This window comes from Rattus rattus, chromosome 1 (assembly GCF_011064425.1).
Source record: "Rattus rattus isolate New Zealand chromosome 1, Rrattus_CSIRO_v1, whole genome shotgun sequence".
NCBI lineage: Eukaryota > Metazoa > Chordata > Mammalia > Rodentia > Muridae > Rattus > Rattus rattus.
In genome coordinates, this window is record NC_046154.1 from 201,175,345 (window position 1) to 201,194,660 (window position 19,316).

At 44.7% G+C, this 19,316-nt stretch overlaps 1 protein-coding gene across 1 annotated transcript in view; it reads left to right on the forward strand.

The window, feature by feature from the left end:
- Nucleotides 1-19,316, forward strand: part of Ppm1h (protein phosphatase, Mg2+/Mn2+ dependent 1H) — a 265,243-nt gene that overhangs the window by 81,602 nt on the left and 164,325 nt on the right. The window lies entirely within an intron of this gene.

Sequence of the window (19,316 nt, forward strand, 5' to 3'; positions counted from 1 at the left end):
CAAAAAGAAAACCCCATCTCCAAAATCATAAAAAACCAAACGGCATTATTTCTCATAGCTCTGGGGTGCTGCAAGTTTGAGAGCAGGGATTAGCATGGTCCTGATTCAAGGGGACCGGTTCCTGAGTGTGTGTAGTCAGCCTCTAGCTGTCATGATCTTTCTGTTTACTTATTAGTTTGGGCTTGAGATTCTAATATAATTACATTTCTCCCCCTTTCTTCCTTCGACTCCTCCCATATACCCCTTGCCTTGAAATTCGCTGCCTTAGTGTTATTGCACGCATAGGTACATTCGTATATACGTATACATTTCTAATATAATTGATTGGATCCATAGAACATTACTTATGTGCATGTTTTCAGGGCTGACCATTTGGCACTGGACAACCACCATCGTTGTGTTCTTCCCTGGGGAGGCCATCACTCCCACTCCCAGCTTTACTCAGTAGCCTGCAGATCTTTCTGTAGGGTTGATGGTTGCAGTCTTAAGGGAACTCCTTCCTGGCTGTAAACCGTTGGATTCTAGCATAGTCAGGCTCCTGTGAAGCCCTTCCAACTGGTTGTACACAGTTGACTTCTAGTGATGTCAATATCTACCAGGACTGTCCTCTTAGTGGACCTCTTCCTGCAGGAGCCTCCGTGTTTAGGAAAGGTAGCTGAAACATTCTCAGAGGTCTCAAGTATGGAACTAATCCTGTCAGCGGGAGCTCTTCCTTTACCAAAGGCTCCTCCTCTCCTGCACTGCTGAGGATCAGACACCTGCCAGGCCCTTCCTTTGCACTGAGCTATATTCCCACCTAACCCCACTTCCTCCTCCACCAGTCAGGTTCTAAGGCAGAGTTTGTATTGTAGCCTGGCTAGCCATGAACTTACTCTCTGCCTCTGTCCCCTGCCTCCCTGCCCCCCTGCCCCTCTGTCCCTTGACCTCCTGACCCCCTGAGCCCTGCCCCTCTCCAGGGTTAGGGTTTTAGCATATAAGTCTTGGTTAATAAACATTCACCCCATAGCAGAACTAGAGCTCTTTTAAGCAACACAGAGTCCTTGCTTAATTTCCTTCTTTTAATTATTTTCAGAGCAAGTAGCCAGTGTAATAGTTGCTTCTAATGGTTGCAGCTCGGTTTAGCTTTTGTTTTTATTTCTTTTTAACTATCACTGGATTTAGATAGAGATCTCCCTCCATGCTAAAGTCTATTTACGTGTTTGTTCTAGTGTTAAAATTATCTCGTAATTGTCCAGTTCCACTGTTCAGAAACGCACGCTTTGTCCCTCTGAACCTTCCTTATCTCCAAGGGGTTTGCTCGCTTCGTCCCTCTGAACTGTCCTTATCTCCGAGGGGTGTGTGTTTTTTGATTCCTTTGCCTTCCACCCAGCAAGTGGCCTCTGACTCCCTTTGTACTTCCAGTGTGTAATTCTTAGAACTGGTGAAGGGGCCTGGTGAGAAGTGGTACCCAGGAGGCTCCCCAGGAATGATCTGCTTTCTGGAGCTTCCCTGGGACAAGAGTTACAAGGAACAGAGTTACAAAGTATTTATGTTTCAACAATTGAGTTCATGTTGGTATTTGTGATTCAAAAGTTACATGGTTTCTTTAACTTGTCTTATACTAAACAAATAGGTGTTGTTTTCTACATCCTTGTAACCTGTGTGCAGTGCGCTAACTTTTCTGCAGTGATCTCCCATGTGTCTCCTTCTCGGTCCCTTTGATGGGTCATTGCCCCCACTGAACCAGCCATGGTGCCTCATCCCCATCCTTGTCCCCAAATGTATGTACATGCTACTGCACCACCATCCCCTCTGATCCTGGCACTGTCTTGGGCTTCTGCCCCAGCTGTGGTAACCAGCACCAGGGGTTTGTAAAGTCGGGGCGTCATACTAATCTCCAGCTCTGTAGACGAAGGCAGGGTAATTCCAGTCCCTGCCTGGACCAGAAGGACCATGTTCTATCTAAGGCAGTGCAGCTTATCATCAGTGACTCGGGCGCCACCAGCACTTGAAGCTTTTCACAGACCTGACCTTAATGTCAGAGTTGAGTTGAGCCCAGAAATTATGTTTTAAGGAGTCCCCCAGGGGACAGGTAGGCACACTCAAATTTGAAAGCCACTCTAACAGCAGAGGCTGGAATTACCAATGCAGTTTTTGTCCACGGAAAAAGTGTCACAGGTTTTTACTTGTCCACTTTTAGTGTACTTTATAGGGGAACAGGTTAATGCAATCTCCAGCTAAGTCTATTAGTGGGCCAGCCACTGTTTTATGCTCGTTTTTGCCAAACTATTGTTCAAATAAATCAGGAATCATATTCTTAAACGTTTTTAATACCCTTTTCAGAAATACATTAGTAAGTTAGGAAAAATTTTTCAAATATAAGGTAAAAGAATTTTACTTTTATTATTCAGTGATTGATTTACATTTTTGTCAGTGTAAAAAGGGTGTGCTGTAACTGATATTCAAAAATCTATGCAAATTGGAAGCATAATAAATTTTTTTTTAAAAAAACACCCTTCCTGGTGCTCTTTTTATGAAAAACAATTCCTCCTCCCGACTTCCTCTCTTCGGCTTCTGGCTCTGCCATTAAGATCGTCTCAGCAGCTGAGGGTCCGTTTATTATGACAGCCAGGACTGAAACAATGAGGTCTATTCTAATCTCCAAATTGAAATGTGGCACGGAAGGTAAACAGTTACCTCACTCTGAGTCTGGAATTTCCAGTGGCTTCTAAGACTAATATAAATTCTGTTTCTCAAGGTCAGGGGTGTTCACATGGTGCTGACCAAGAAGCAGAGAAAAGAGAACCCTGTACTCCTGCTCTCTCCTCCTCTGCCCTTTTACTCTCTCTGAGCCCCTATTCCACCAAGTGGTGCCCCCACATTCACGGCCAGTCTTTCCTGGAAAGACATACAAAGACACAGGCAGAGGTATAGCTCCCAGATGACTAACAGTTAGCAATGAAGACTAATGTCACATTCTCTCACCTCTTAGCACAGAATTATACATATGGATATTTAGGATTTTCAAAGGATTTTCATTCTTTCTCTCTCATTCATTTATAATCTTAATTACTTAAAAAAAACAAACTCATAAGCAACAAACAATAATCACACAGTGTAATTCACCAGGTTGAAGTCTATACATTTCAGTGAACTTCTTTTTGTTTTGTTTTAGATTTTATTTATTTTATTTATATAATATAGTACACTGTAACTGTCTTTAGACACACCAGAAGAGCGCATCAGATCCCATTGCAGATGGTTGTGAGCTACCATGTGGTTGCCGGGATTTGAACTCAGGACCTCTGGAAGAGCAGTCAGTGCTCTTAACCACTGAGCCATCTCTCCAGCCCTCAGTGAACTTCTATATGGTTGGAATAGCCATTTGGGACACAGTCTGTGTAGCTTCACATTGGGATTTCACTCTGCATTCATCAACTACAAAACCCAAAAGAAATCCCTGACGGACTTAAAACTAGAAAAACAATTAGCTTTATGCCCTCTCTGATAACTCATGTCCATTACCTGCGCTCATCCGTCGCCATCGATGTTTATCTTTTCGTGTTCTCTCTGCACGCCATATGGGGCCCACATGTACATTTGTTTACATATACACATAGGTCAGTAGATAGACTCTGCAAGATTGTTTTTTTTTCTTCCTGAGATTTTGTGCCTTTGCTTAATATACATCCTAAACCCATTTTCCTGAAAATCTTGTGACGGTGTTTTTCTTTAGCGATAGATAGTATTCCATTTTTAAAACAATACCAAATTTTCATTATCCACTCAGCCGTTGATGGACAGTTCTTTGCTACTGTGAACAAAGTATCGTTAAGCATTGAATTTGAAATTGCTATTTCTCCCCTGAAGTCCATGGGCGTCTGAATGCCTGTGGCCGTGGATCAAGCCCCATGCCAGTCCCTGAGCCCACAGACTCGAGGAAGGTTCCACTCTGCCTCAGCAGTACCTATGGTTGATATTGGCACTGCAAACAAACATAGACTGAGAACTGAGTGTAGTTGGACCTTTTAGTGTGCGATTGACAACCACCAAAGGGAGATTTTATTATAGGATATCAGGGTCATTCAACTAGCCAAGATTCATGAGTATTGGGAACTACAACTTGGATTGTTTCCTGTCTATAACCTTTGTCTTGTAAACTCTACCTCATTTCTCTTCTCTCTCTGTTGCCCCTGTGTCTCTCCTTACCCCACTTTTCCCCACATTTGTTTGTTTTTTCTAGGTAGGGTCTTTCAATGTAACTCAAGCTGCCCTTGAACGTGTGACTGCCCCCCCTTGCCTCAGCCTCCTGGGTGTTAGAATGACAGTTGTGCCTGATTGTGCGTGCTTCCTCCATTACCTTTCTCTTTTTTTAATCTTTAAATTTTTTTAATGATTTATTTATTTATTTCATGTATGTGGGTATACTGTCGCTGTCTTCAGACACACTAGAAGAGGGCATTGGATGCCAGTTACAGATCGTTATGAGCCACCAAGTGGTTACTGGGAATTGAACTCAGAACCTCTGCAAGAGAAGCCAGTGCTCTTAACTGCTGAGCCATCTCTCCAGCCCCTCCATTACCTTTCTTTCACGTTCCACAGAAAGTCACTGACTGACTCAAGTGGCTCAAGTAGCCTTCACTAGGCTAGACATTAGTGGCCATTGAATAACTCTGTACATTGGCTGGAATAGATAAACCATGTCTAAAAGAAAGAGCCTAGGCACACAAAATCATCTCTACCATATCTGTGCACTTCATTTCTTCTCTTCATCTAGATAGTAGCATAATTTAACAGCTAGTGAGACTAAGCTTTTAAAGATTAGTTGATTTGCCCAACTTGTTTTACTAGTGAGCACACAGAGCTAGAATACCAGGCCACAGCACTTCTTTATGGGTACATTGCATTGTTTAAGAATGATGCTAAGAAAGCATTGTGAAATAGCCTTCAACAGAGCACTTACAGTGTAATGTACCTTTCTGTCATTAATAAAGATGTGTAGTAATTAACCTACAAAGAGAAAAATGTGGGCGTGGTGTCACACACTTGTAGTGTTTGATGTTTGACTCAGGAGGCAGAAGTAGGCAGATCTCTGGGGATTTTAAACCATGTCTGTATGTCCTGGAGTCCCAGGACAGCCGGGGCTGTATAGAGAGACCCTGTCCAAAACAAAAACAAAAACAAAATAATCAAACAAAAACCCTAAGAGAAGGGAAGAGAAGAAGAGATAGATTTGGCCCATTATATTGTCATGGTTTTGGAGGTTTCTGCCCATGATCAATTAACTATGACTATGGCAGAGCAACATCGCACAGCAGGAACATGTGGCAGAGCAAACTGTTCACCTCACAAGATGGAGAGCTAAGAATAGACCAGAACTGGGGTCCTATAGTCACCTTTGAGAACATACTTCCAAAGCTCTAGGATCTGCCCCAGGTTCCACCTCCCAACAGTACCACCAAGGAAAGGAATTCTGGATCCTGTTCAGGGACTTTTGGGGACGTGGCAGCAGCCAGTATCTAAACTCTAGTAGACAGGATGTACTTACAAGACAGGATCACTGCCCACAGAGAGCAAAGGACACGTGGTACAGAATCCTCTGGTGCACACAGTGCTTCTTTAAACCGCAGACAGTCTGTCATGGCCAGGGATGAGTGGTGTGATCAGAGCAGGCAGAGGAAACCAAGGGCCCCAGTTAGGAAGACTGTGAGGTAAATGAAGGCATTTTCATCATGACCTAAAATCGTCAGGAGTCCATTTAATGGATGTTGAGCCTGAGAGAGACATGATAATGTTCGTGCTTGAGAAAGGCGGTATGAGAACACTGGGTGGGGAAGTGGAGGCATCAGATCAGGGCCTAGAGGGTATGATGAGGGGCTTGACAAGGTGGGGAACTAGATGATGTAAGGCACAGCAATGAGACAGAGAAAGGAGATGTGGGCACAAGCAGGGGAGCTAGAAAAGCAGGAGTGCCCCAGTCCTCTGTGCAAAGAACACCAGAAGGGGGCTGCATCTGAAGCGTGATGTAGATGCAAGAAAGGAGAGCTAGAACAGGCTTGCGTAGCTTGGACGCCATAATGTTGCAGATGTGCTGAAGGCATTTGGACCGGCAGTCAATACGTCTGCCCCTGAGATCCACACCATAGATGTGAATTTGGCTCCACTGCTTGGCTGGGCTCAGTGTCTGGATCCCAGACTAGGCCTGGGGAGTAGAGACAATCTCCTGGGGGAGGTTTGTTTATGAGGAAGAGAAGCAAACCAGACTCAAAGCTCCAAGGAACAGCTCAGTGTTCACACCCCACATAAAGGTCTAATTGAGGAGAGGTTTTGACTCAACAAATTCCTGACTTCTTGAGCCCTGCCGTGTGCTGAATGTGGCTCACTAGGTAGGAGAGCATTCCCTCGGTAAAATGATAGGAATCAGTATTATTTGGATAATCAGTTTAGATTCTAGATTAAGTGTGAGAGGTGGTGAGGACGATATGGGGAGACAGACAGACTCGACAGTTGGGGAAAGGGCTTCTAAAGGCTTCTTGCTCAACGCACAGTTGCCCGGAGTGTCTGAGGGGTGATACGTTACCTGCTGCACATTTTCAGCACCATGGATTCCAGTAAAGGGAGTTCATGGGGTTGCCCAGTGGCTCTAGATTGATAGTGTCAGAAAATGCCTTTCTTTGACTCCCCCGTCTCCCTGTCAGCCCTTGAAATTCCCCTGCCCACAGCGGTTGTTTTCTGTTTTAATTTTAAAGCAGGGACTGCTGATTAGCACAAACACTTGGCTGTGAAGGCAGGCTCCACGTGAGACGCTCCAGGCCCTGACCCCTCTTAGCCACCCCTCTGCTTGAGGTATTTGGAGCGGATTCTGCATGGCTTGCTTTCAAGCTAATGTTCTACTAGAGGTCCTGGTAATAAAATACAGTTTGGGGGGTGGTAGACTTGTTTTCCTTGAACTCAAGTGCTAACTAGAATTTATGAGAGGCCATAATCTTCATGCTGGCTAGGTACCCCAGACCGCAACAGACAAAAGTGATGTGGCCCATGCTAAGTACCAAGGGATCAAACTAAAACTTGAAGGAACATGAAAGCCGCAGCAGCCGGGTCAGCAGCCAGGTCAGTCGGACCCACTCTACCGGAGCTGGCACGGGGAGATGTCACCTCAGCTTTGACCCTATCGAGAATGGTAACCTGATGCTTAACCCATTCCTTTTCACATTGTTTATTGTACTATTTCATTTCCCCTGGGCAAGCTATGCCTGCAGCCACTCTGATCTTACTAGGGATCCTTTGTAACTTGTGACTCACTTGATGTGAGCCAGCTCAGTCATTACCTTCGATTTGATGACATCTCACTTTTTGAGACAACTGGTGAGAGACCCGACTTAGAACATCGTAAATTTTGTAAACAAGTAAGCGCTTCTTGAGCTCATTCCTCCTTACAGTGTGCCAGGACAAAGCTGAATCCATTTGTTCTATGCATCCGTAGATTTTTTTTAAAGATTTATTTATTTATGTATGTCTCTGAGTGTTGTTTGGATGTATGCCTGCATGTCAGAAAAGGACATCAGATGCCATTAAAGATGGTCGTGAGCCACCACATGGTTTCTGGGGATTGAACTCAGGACCTCTGAATGGGCAGCCACTGCTCTCCAGCCCCATTCATGGACTTGGATCAAGGTTTGCTAATTGGAGTGTGCTGTTAGATTCTGTTGAGCATCTGACTTAAGAATCTGCTATCTGCTGTCCGTTTGTCTTACTAAGCACACTTGCCCTCTTCTGGAGACTGTAGACATCAGCTTACCTACAATGGAAGGTAGGATGGATGGCTCTCCAAGGGCCTCAGGGGTTAAAGTGTCCTGTTCTTCCCTTTGTCTATTGAGGCTAATTGGATTGTTAACTGAGCTTTTCCCTGGGTCTGGGGAACAGAAGGTAAAATTTTCCATCAGATAAAGACCCTTTGCAAAGGGCTGATGAGTGTTTTGTTTAGGATTATAACCTGAAACAGAACAAGCGTCCTCCCACAAGCGAGTTAAAATGCAGACGTGAAGGTTTTTGCAAGGCACATTACTTTCAGATGTAGTGCTTTTAAACAACGCAAAGGCTAAAGTCTGTGAAGGAAAATGACTCACTGCTTTCCCCGTACATTTGTGCAGTAGTATTGCTGGCTTTGATAAAGTGTTTGGAGCACTGCAGATCCAGTGACGTATCACGAGCCCTTCTGCAGCTCCCCGTCTTCTCCTGGCCGCTGTGCAGCCCTTCTCAAGAGCATCGTTTGTGTGAGCACAATATATCACTTAAAAATAAAAAAATCTTGGCTGCTGTGAGGAAAGGCCAGAATGGCTTGTCAGAGTCTTTCCCCTGCGTGTGATTCTGCCGCATTGAGTGGTAACAGTGTTTCTTCTGGTGTGCGAGGCTGGAAGCTTTAACCCACCGGTTCAATGGAAGGGGTTTTAGGCAGCTGTTTTCTAGCAGTTGGCTACTTCCTTATAAGGAAAACACTGTCGTTTCTTCTCCATTTTAGTGATGGAAACTGTGGCATGAGAACTGAGGTAAAGGAACTTGCTGGAGGTCACCCAGCTGTGAGTGTGAGGCCCAGGACTCAAACCCAGGGAGTCTGTTATCCACTGCCTCTACTCTCTTTTCACATCAAACTGCTTCACAAATTTCTTTCAAAGCCTGGCCATGCACGCTTCGTCTCCGGTCTGCGTTTGCTTTGCATGCCCTCCAGGCACACCATGTATGCATGCATACCCATGAAGCATGGGCAGCATGAAGTCAGAAACCAACTTCTGGCGTTCTTTCTTAGAACCATCCATCTTGGCTTTTTTTTATTATTAATTCTCTCTCAGGCTTAGATGTGGGTTGTTAGGCAAAACTTGTGAGCTAGCAATCCCCAGAGATTCCCAACCCCCACACCCACCCCTCCCACACCCATCCCTTTCCATTTCTACCTCCCTAGCCCTGGAGTTAGAAATGCCTGAGCATCAATCTAGACTCCTAATGTTTATCCAACAAGCACTTTACCAACTGAGCCATCTCCCCAGCTCATTGAGGTTGCTTTCTTAAGCAAGGATTAAGAAATCTAAGCCTTGAACACATTTGATCCTATCTGAGCTTGGCAGCTAAGCAGGGTCAGGTCTGATTGGTTCTTGGATGGGAGAACGCCAAACAGGATACCATTTAACCGTTCTTGCCACCAAGTAATGCCACATGGTGCTGCCTATTTCTGTGAGATATTTATAAAGAAGATGGCAGAATCCTAGATAGCTAGATACTTCCTTTATTCAACAGCAAGACTAACAACAAACAAGATTTATCCAAGATTGTATGTGGGAATTTTGAATAATAGCCCAATTAAAAAAAATATGGTATGGATGTAGGGAAAGAGGGTTCCTTACCTACTGCTGGTAGAATGTAAATTATACAGCAGTGATGGAAATCAGTGTAGAGGTTCCTTAGAAAAATAAAAATAGAGCAAACACATGAACGAGGGACATCTCTGCTGAGCTTATATCGTGCCACAAAAATATTCTCACACATCCACGTTTACTGTGGCATTTTTCACAGTAACAAGAAAATGGAATCAGTCCTGATCTCTGTCTGTAGACAAATGAATAATGGAAATTTTGTCTATGTGCATGTTAGAATCCTGCTCTGCCCTGTTGTCTGTCAGCGGACGCATGAATAATGAAAATGTCACATATGTGCACGGTAGAATCTTACTCTGCTTTGAAAGGAAATGATGAAATTTGCAAGGAAATGGATGGATCATGGACAGATCCTCGCTGTGATGCTCACAGGGATGCAAATGTGTTCGAGTGGGCTGTGAAACTAGAAAGGAGAACACAGGATGGGAGAAAGAGGTGCTAGAGGAAGAGAGGAAGACCACAGGTTACGTGTAGAATGAAAACAGCGTTTTCTTCATTGCTGATTAATGTAGCAGGATCCAGCCCACTGTGGGCAGTGCCATTCCCTAGGCTGTGGAGGGTGGAAAAAAAGAGACAAGATGGTAAGGGGCAGAAGAGGATATCAGTAAAACCAATTTTAAGAACTACTTGAACATGCTGTCATAACTGTGATTGTATGAGGTTCAGTGGTCTCTAATTTGCCCTGCCATGCTTCATATCCTAGGTTCAAACTCTAGCATGTATTTTTTTTAAAAAGGAAAAAACAAAAATGAGCAAGCAAAACACTGTAGTGACTACTATAATATCAACATAAACTTCAGAATAGCGAATATTACCAGTGACAAAATGCCAAAGTGAAGCCTAATATTTTGCATGATAATATTCAAAATATTTTTTTTCAAAAAGAATTACATATTTCCCAGCTTGGGATGTAGCTCACTGATAGAGCATTTCCTTTTTTTTTTTTAAGATTTATTTATTTTATTTATATATTAGTACACTGTAGTTCTCTTCAGACACTTCAGAAGAGAGCATCCCCTTACAGATGGCTGTGAGCCACCACGTGGTTGCTGGGATTTGAACTCAGGACCTCTGGAAGAGCAGTCAGTGCTCTTAACCACTAAGCCATCTCTCCAGCCCGATAGAGCATTTCCTAATGTGGCTAACCCTGAGTTTAATCCCAGATAGTGGGAGCTGAAGGGGTAGAGAAGGGTGTGTTGGTTTTCATTCAACACAAACCTAGACAGAATCTCAGCTGAAGAATTGCCTCCACCAAGACTGGCCTGTGGACATGTATATGGAGCATTTTCTGCATTGCTAATTTACATAGGAGGACCCAGTCCACTGTGGGCAGTGCCATCCCCTAGGCTGATGGGCCTGGGCTGTGAAAGAAAGGTGGCTGAAGTCAGTAAGCTGTGTCTTCAGTGGTCTCTGCTTCAGTTCCTGCACCAGATTCTTCCATGAACTCTTGATTGGCTTCCCTAAAATAAATTAAAGTAAGGTAACCAGACCCCTCCATCCCCCCAAGTTGCTTTTGGTCTGTTTTATCCCAGTAACTGCAAAGCAAACTAGAATAGTGTATATGGCTCGTCTGCTGAGATTACGGTGTCTTTTGGTTTCATATTTTATTTCTGTTTTCTTTTTTAAATTACTTCTCTCACAAAGGGAGATCTATATAAAAATATACTACGTTGCCATTTTTTAATAGCCAATGTAAACTAATAGCTATTTATGAGTAATATTGTACTTAATTTCCAAAAGGCAAAAGGGATATTATTTTCAGATCCTTTTTGATAGGCCCTGTATCCCCCCCCCTAAAGTTGCTCTAACATTTAATGATGCATAAAACTTCCCCTGTAAGTGTAGAAGTTAGATATTTATGGTATTAAAAACTTGTTGTGACAATAATTGAAAGGCGATTGGGTAATATTTATTTTGCCATGTTAAAGTTTATTTTTAAACAACCAAGGTGAAGAAGAAAATAGTGATCTAAGTACGTGTGAGGTCTACACACAACATTGTATCTTCTGAGCTTTGGTGGGAGCTCTTTTAGGTCCTAGTCATTTAGTTCATAATAGAAGGTAATAGAAAAACAAAAGGTGACTTCATAATCCCTGTTGAAAAAAGTTCCCCTCTCCTGATACCAGAAAATCAGGGTTCATGGCAAGCTCCACCCAGACCTACGGCCCCCACCTTCTCCTTACCTGCATTTGGGTGCATCTGTGATATTGTTGATGTTTCTGTTCTACAAAAGACAATTTCAGAGGAAACAGAGACTGAGACCCAACAGTTCAGTTCAGTTCACTCTTTCTCGGAAACATCCCACGGTAAATAATTTGATCTGGTTGGAGGCAGAGTCTGTTTTAGCAAGTCGCCCGCTGTAATGGAAAGCCTGCCACAGACAGAGAGTCAGTGAACAGTGTGGATCCGTTCCAACAAGACCTTCTCTGTGCACCTGAAATTGGGATTCCATGTGCTTTGAACGTGTCCTGATTTTTTTTTCCTCTTTACTATTAAAAAAGAAAAATGCAAAAACAATCCATCCTTGTAACACAAAAACTGATCTCTATCTGGCCCCCGGGCAGTAGTGGCCAAGCTCTGGCTGAGTTGGACTTGGCCAACACTGTCATTTCTGAAGAACGTTTTGTCACTTGGGCTGAAGCTACTTTCATTATTTCGTCTTGCAGAACTTTGCACCCCTAAGCCTCAGTTCATCTTCCTCTTTCCCTTCCTGATCTGAGCACCATGTCGTGATGGCTGGTCTTGGCTGTCAGGTAGACACACCTGGGAAGAGGAGCCTCCACCTGAAGACTTGCCTCTATCAGATCGGTCGGGGGCGCAGTCTCCTGGCTGCAGTCGGGCATAGACTGTGTGAGCGGGTAGCTGACTGCGCGTCTGAGAGCAAACCACTAACCAGCCTCCTGCGTGGTGCCCGCCTCTGCTCCTGCTTGAGCTCCTGTCCTAGCTTTGCTCAGTGATGGACCATGACCTGGAAGCACAAACTAAAATCATCCCCAAGTTGGTTTTGGTTAGTTTTTGTATTTATCTGTTTCTTTGTCTTGGTCTTTATCACAGCAACCAAAAGCAAACTAGAATACCTGTCTGTCTATTCGCCATTTTTAAACCTGGGAGTCATTCTCCATGTTCCTTTTCCTGTGACCCATGTCTGCCAGACCGTCCAGGGCTCCTCAGTCCACATGCCTCCTCTGAACATCTCCTCTCTCCCACCATCCAGAGCCAGTGCTTGGAGCATGACCTCCGAGCCCCTCCCCAGAGCTTTGCCTCTGTTGCGCCCTCACTCACCTACCATAGGCTTCTAGCGTTGCTCTCCCAGAGCCACTGAGAGCACACCAAGCCTTTGTTTAAGAAGTCTTTATTCCCCTCCCTGGGACTCTATAGGGTAAAGTTCCTGGAGAATGGACTCCTCCCCACGCCTGTAGTTACACTTATAGGTAGCTCAGACCCAGGACGCCTGTCAGAAGCTTCATCTCACTCTGTTTTCTCAGGCTGCTCCTCTGCCTGGGGACACCTTCTTGAACTTCTCCCTAAGTATCGGTTCCCTCGTTATCAGTAAGACCGAATCCATAGACCACATCATCCGTGGCTGTTTCTGAAGCTCTTTTATCAATGACTCTCCTCTGTGGTTTTGGAACTTTTAGGACAGACACCTCACTCAACTCCGGTATCACTCTGAGAAAAATTGCAGTGCTTTCTAAAAGGGTCCAGTAGATGGTGTGTGTGTGTGTGTGTGTGTGTGTGTGTGTGTGTGTGTGTGTGTGTGTGTGTGTCAGTCATGTGTTCTGTTGAAACCTAACCCCAGTGTGATGCTATTAGAGGTAGGTGCTTCCGGAGGTGAGTAGGAGGTAAGGGTAGGGCTCCCGTGAGTGGGAGTCGGAGAAAATGGGGTTAAAGAGCTGTTCTTTTTCTCTCTGTCCCTTGTGCCACATAAGGTTATAGCAAGAATATTGTCACCTATGAACCAGGAAGAGTCCTCAATAGACCCAGGGTGTGTCATCTCCTATCTTGCCTGCGTCCAGCAGTGAGAAGTCCTTTGCTGTTTCCTTGGGTCGTGATGTTTGGTTACAGCCGAGATGCCACATCTTCCGTGCGGGTGCTCCTTGGTGACTCCGTGTCAGTCTCCCAACTTACCCCAGTTAGGTTCGTTCCTCCTCTTTGGCAGGCTCTACCCACTTCCTAGGCTGGTTTACAGTTTACAATCCTGTTTGGCTTCCCGAGTGCTTGGATCGCAGGCCTACCTACCACTACACTCAGACTTGTGTCTACACGTGTGGAGGGCGAAGGACTGCCCTGGGTATCATCTCTCCGACACCACCACATTACTTTTTGAGATGAGGCCTCTCACTGGCCTTTCAGTTTACCAACTAGGGTAGCCTGATCGTCCTTGAACTCGTAGAGACCTAGCTGTATTTCCTGGGATTAAAGGTGTATACCACTTGTGGCTGTACCCAGCTATTTGTACGTGGGCTTTAGGGATAAAATTCCAGGTCCTGTGTGCATGAAGCAAATCTATTGATCTATCGCCCCAGCCATGCAGTAAATATCTGCAAATATTTCAATCACTGTGTTTGTGTCTAAGCCTTTTCCGATCATATAGTCACAGGGCTACGATGTCAAGATTGCATTTTCAAATGCCCATGGGGCCGGGCTGTCAATTTAACTGACAAAGGTCAACACAGGAAGGTCTGTGATAAACTAATACGGACCTGTCCAATCTCTTGGGTACAATCTCCTCTCGGGGTTGGCTGTTTCTATAGTGTGTGTGACTGTATGTGGGCAGATATATTCATTTTCAAGGGAAATATGAACATTTTAATGTAATTATTCCGTTTTAAGCATAGGCCACCAACTACTTTTTTAAAAAAACTCCACCTTTTGGTCAAGTTTTTATTATCATTATCATCATCATTATTATTATTATTATTATTATTATTATTATTATTATTGCAGCTCATCCATAGGCTGGATGTTGTCTGTAAGACTCATGGTTGTCAGCATCCACTCATTGGCCACAGCCGTTGTCTGGGGCTGGAGGGTATGAGGTGGCTCACTGAACGAAGACTCTACCAGAGCAAGTGTATTCTGCCTTCACCATGCTGTCCCTTCCCACGTGGTTCTTAACCTTCCAAAATGCAGAAGCCTGCCACCACAGAAGCTTCCTTGCATGCCTCCATATATCCCCTCTGGTAACGTGTGATTACTGTGGACAGCAGTGATGGAGTGGACGTCCGTTCCCTCCCCTGCTCCTGGGTAACTGTTAGAGGAGAGTGTGCATCCTAATGGGCGTTCCCTCCCACTGACCATCCCCGAGGGCTGTTATCAAGGGATTAATCGGGTTCCTAGTCAGAACAAGCATTGCAGCACCCAGAGGTAGGAGTTTATTATCGCCCTAGGAGCTCAAAACCAAGGCTCAAACCCTCCTGCTGTAGCCTGTCTGGGTGGGCTGTCCCCACTTCAGAGAATCTCATTAAGTATGGATGACAGAGAGTACCTGGAGAAGAAAATGTTCGTAATAGCCAGCTATATTTGATCTCCCATAAACGATTCATTTCCCCCAAACGGCAATTTTCAATCCGCCCCTCAATTATTTATGAATCAGCAGTATACCTGATGTCCTGTACAGAGACCTCTTCCTTAACCAGTGCAAGTGCTGCCTGCTGAGAAGTGTTACCCTTTGATGTAAAACTTTCAGTTTACACCGCCCAGGGCTTTATACTTCCTTTAAAAGCAAAAGCAAATTCTGCAGCTGTTAGTTGTTCTTCTATGCTTAAAAACAAAACAAAACAAAAAAAAAAAACGAAAACGAAAAACAAACAAACAAAAAAAACAGTGGTTGCAAAATTTCTGTATTGAGCAGCCCATATTCTCCTTCATTTTCTCTTTCTCCTTTTCTTTTTTTATTTCCTTTCCGAATTTGAACTCTAACTTTAAAATTACCCAAGTTATTTAGGTGGATGAAGTCCCCCTATTCAACACATATTTTGGCAACTCAGAATGTAGTTCACGAAATGCTTGCCGCTAAGGACTTGAGGTGCGTGGTAAGTTACATGCCCACTGCCACTCCCCAACTGCACTGCCGCTCCCCAACTGCACTGCCGCTCCCCAACTGCACTGCCGCTCCCCAACTGCACTGCCGCTCCCCAACTGCACCAGCCTCTGAAAGGCTGGAGTAGCCCGAGTTGCCTCACAGAGCTGACCCGAGCATGGGAAGAGTTGGTTACTCCACATAAGGTGCTGAGAGCTCTTTGGCACACAGACAGATCTCAACAAAACCCCCATTCTCCTCACCAGGAAGTAAGCGGCAGAGGCGGAGTCTCTCTGACTCCTACATTCACTCTAAAGTACCTGCTCTGGGCCCTGTTCTTAGGAGAGAGGCTGTCTTAGTTAGGGTTTACTGCTGTGAACGGACACCATGACCAAGGCAACTCTTACAAGGACAACGTTTCATTGGGGCTGGCTTACAGGCTCAGAGGTTCATCAAGGTGGGAACATGGCAGCATCCAGGCAGGCATGGTGCAGGAGGAGCTGAGAGTTCTACATCTTCATTTTATTTATATAAGCACACTGTAGCTGTCTTCAGACACACCAGAAGAGGACATGTGATTCCATTACAGATGGCTGTGAACCACCAGGTGGTTGCTGAGAATTGAACTCAGGACCTCTGGAAGAGTAGTCAGTGCTCTTAACCACTGAGCCATCTCTCCAATGAGAGTTCTACATCTTTATCTGAAGGCTGCTAGCAGAATACTGGCTTCCAGGCAGCTAGGATGAAGGTCTTAAGCCCACTCCCACAGTGACACACCTACCCAACAGGACCACACCTTCCAATAGTGCCACTCCCTGGGCTGAGCATATATGAACCATTACAGAGCCCCTGCTTTTAACAGCCACGGTTTATTGCCTCCAGGTTAGTTCACAGAAAATGTTTCCCTTCTCTTTAGGAGACTGGAAAATATCACCAAAAATATGATAATTTATTACCCACCAGTGTCTTATATTTTCAAATGTTCAAAGTAACCATAGTGTGCAGACAACAGAATGTGCTTTCTGAACTTAGGCGCTGGCTTTATTGGGGCCAGAAGCCAAGGGCAGACTAAGCTGTTCATGCGGTCATGTGCTTGCTTGACACAGATGTTCCTCAGCTTGGGAAACCAGGATTTTTCTCCATTCACTTTTAGCTTTGCAGTGTTCTCAACCTGTGGGCCATGACTCCTTTGGTGGTCACTTATCAGCTATCCTGCATATCCAGTATTTATATTACTTTTCATAACAGTAGCAAGATTACAGTTATGAAGTAGCCACACAAATAACTTTATGGTTGGGGGTGACCACAGCATGAAGAACCGCACTAAAGGGTCAAAGCATTAAAATGGTTGAGAACCACGTTTTAGTAGAGTCCGGCTCCCTTTCCACCTGAGGGGTGTGCATTGCTTTTGAAGAAGAAAACATAGTGTTTAAGTTGGTAGGCATTGAAATTTTTAGGACCAACGTAAATTGAGAAGAATCAAGTCCTACTAAACCTGTGTGAAATACTGAAGGTGAAATACTGGGAACTAGGAGACGCAGAACTGGAGATGGGGGGAAAGCGCATGGCCCTGCAGTCAGTCCCCAACAAAGCCGGGGACAGGGGGTTGGAGCCATCAGCAGCTTCCTGCACATATTGGTCTTCTAGAGGCCCCATGTTCAGTTTCAGGCACACATGGTAAGTCACAGCCGTCTAAAACTAGTTTCATGGGATCTGATGCCCTCCTCTGGCCTCTTCATGCGCCTGGTATATTTAACGCACACGTAGACAAAACACACACTAAAATAAAATAAAATAAAGCATTTTTAATCTTTTAAATAAAGAAAAGGGTTTTGTTGTTGCCGTGGGGTTTTTTTTGGGTGGGGGGTGTAGTGAGGGGGTCAGTCCTTTATAATGAGGTAATACTGAAATGTCTGACCAGGACAGTATTATTTCCACCAGATTGACATTTCTGACATTTTAGCATTTCACTGGGTTGTTCACGAGCCGATTGAACACGCAATGGCAAAGTAAGGTCACCAGTAATTGTTCTCTCACAATTCTCCAGTTCTGATGCCTCAGTGCAGTGCTGACCTCTGAACCATGCGCTGCGCCGCCAGGAATAGACGCACAATAGGAAAACAAGAGCCTCAGGGCCAGGGCGAGAGCCAGGCCTCTCATCTTCCCAGCTCTGCTACATTCAACTGTGCAAGCTTGTATCTTTGTAGCCAGGGTCTGAATTCCTCATGCATGCCACAGGGTTTTGGGTACCTCTTGGCAAAACCGGGTCAGATTCAGAGTTTAGCACCCATAAAGGGAGGCAGGAGGCTGCATTTTAGGGGGGAGGGTGATTTCAATTTTATGATGTAAGTAATTATAGTAGCTTTATAGACTCCTGGAAGCCAGCAGTGGCTGATGAGTCAGCCTTACAGGGAGCTATTGAAGATCTGCAGCGCTTTTGCTGTTGTTATTTTAAAGGAAAGCAACAAAAGGCGACAACAGGAGGTTAGGCACTAATGGTAGAGTGCCACCGAGTTCTGGGAATGGTAGCTGAGAGCTTCCACGGACAGGGCTGTGAGGGACTTGTCATCATGAGCTGTTCTGCCAGCTGGACCTCTACTTCAGCCTTGTCGGGGAAAGGTGCTTGTTTGGGAAATTGTGGTGGTATAGCATTACATCTCAGTAAATAACACACTGCTGGCAGGTCATTACCAGTGACTGAGGCGACAAGTTATTTCCTTCCTCATTCTCTTGCCCTCCTGGCTCTGTTCTCCAAGTTCAGACATCAGAAGAACGCACCTAGTGACCCTGTCTGTCTGTCCTGAGCTTCAGATGCAGTCTCACCTAATAAGATAGCTAGCAGCAAACATGATCGTCTCTAGGTTGGGCAAATCTGAGCTGTCTCTGCTTCCTTTTCCCTGGGGTCTTTCTCAGACTCCTCTCTGGTCGGAGAAGCAGGGAGGAAGTTCTCCTTCCTCTCGGTGCTAGACTAAAACAGGCCTACTATGTGTTTCCCCACAGTCCAGTTTGGCTTGCTACAGACTGCCTGATGTTCCCTCGGTGCAGAGGGAAGGAGTTGAGGTATCCCGTCTTTATCCCAGCTGTGTCCTTGTATGTGACACTCAGAGTCAGTTGCTGAGTCCTGACTGTCAGCGTGGCACTGCTAATCATCCCGTAGGTTACCTCATCATGTGCATCCTAAACTATCCGTTTCTTAGAGGAGAGGGAGTGAGGATAACACACCCTCTCTCTCTCCCAACCTCTCCACACCAGGTATAAGAAGCTGTAACATCCACTTGATGCTCAACTCCTTATCATCCTCTGGAATGTGATTTTAAAGGGTTGTAAGCAAAATTTAATTATATATATACACACACACAGTGCAGTATCTTAAATGAATAGAAGCAGAGTTTTGCTTATTCGAGTAACTGAAATGGACATTGTAGCAGCACCAACAAGAACAATGAAGCAGTTTAATTATGGAGCACGTGGCAGGCGCCTGTGCAGATGAGTCTGCTCGGATGGCAACATTGGTTTCTTTTTCAAACCTGGATTGCCAGGCATGGCGACAGATGGTTTCACCCATTGAACCATCCCACCTACCCCCCCAAAAGTGGTCATTTTTTTTTCAAATCAAATTCAAATCAATTAGGGAAAAGATAAAAATCTTGTTATAACAAGGGCACCCGTTTCTGTTTACACAAATGGATGGAACTGAACTTTGTGTGAGGCAAAACTATAGGTTTTTAGAAAAACCTATCTGTCCAGTAAGATCAGTGTAGTGTGTAGGGGATCTATGAACTTGGGCTTAGGCAAAGGCACATGAAGCATGTTTCTGACTCTTCTTACATTAAAATTAAATGAAAGCCTTACTCCGTCTACAGTACTATGTGGTATGTTCTCGTCTTGCT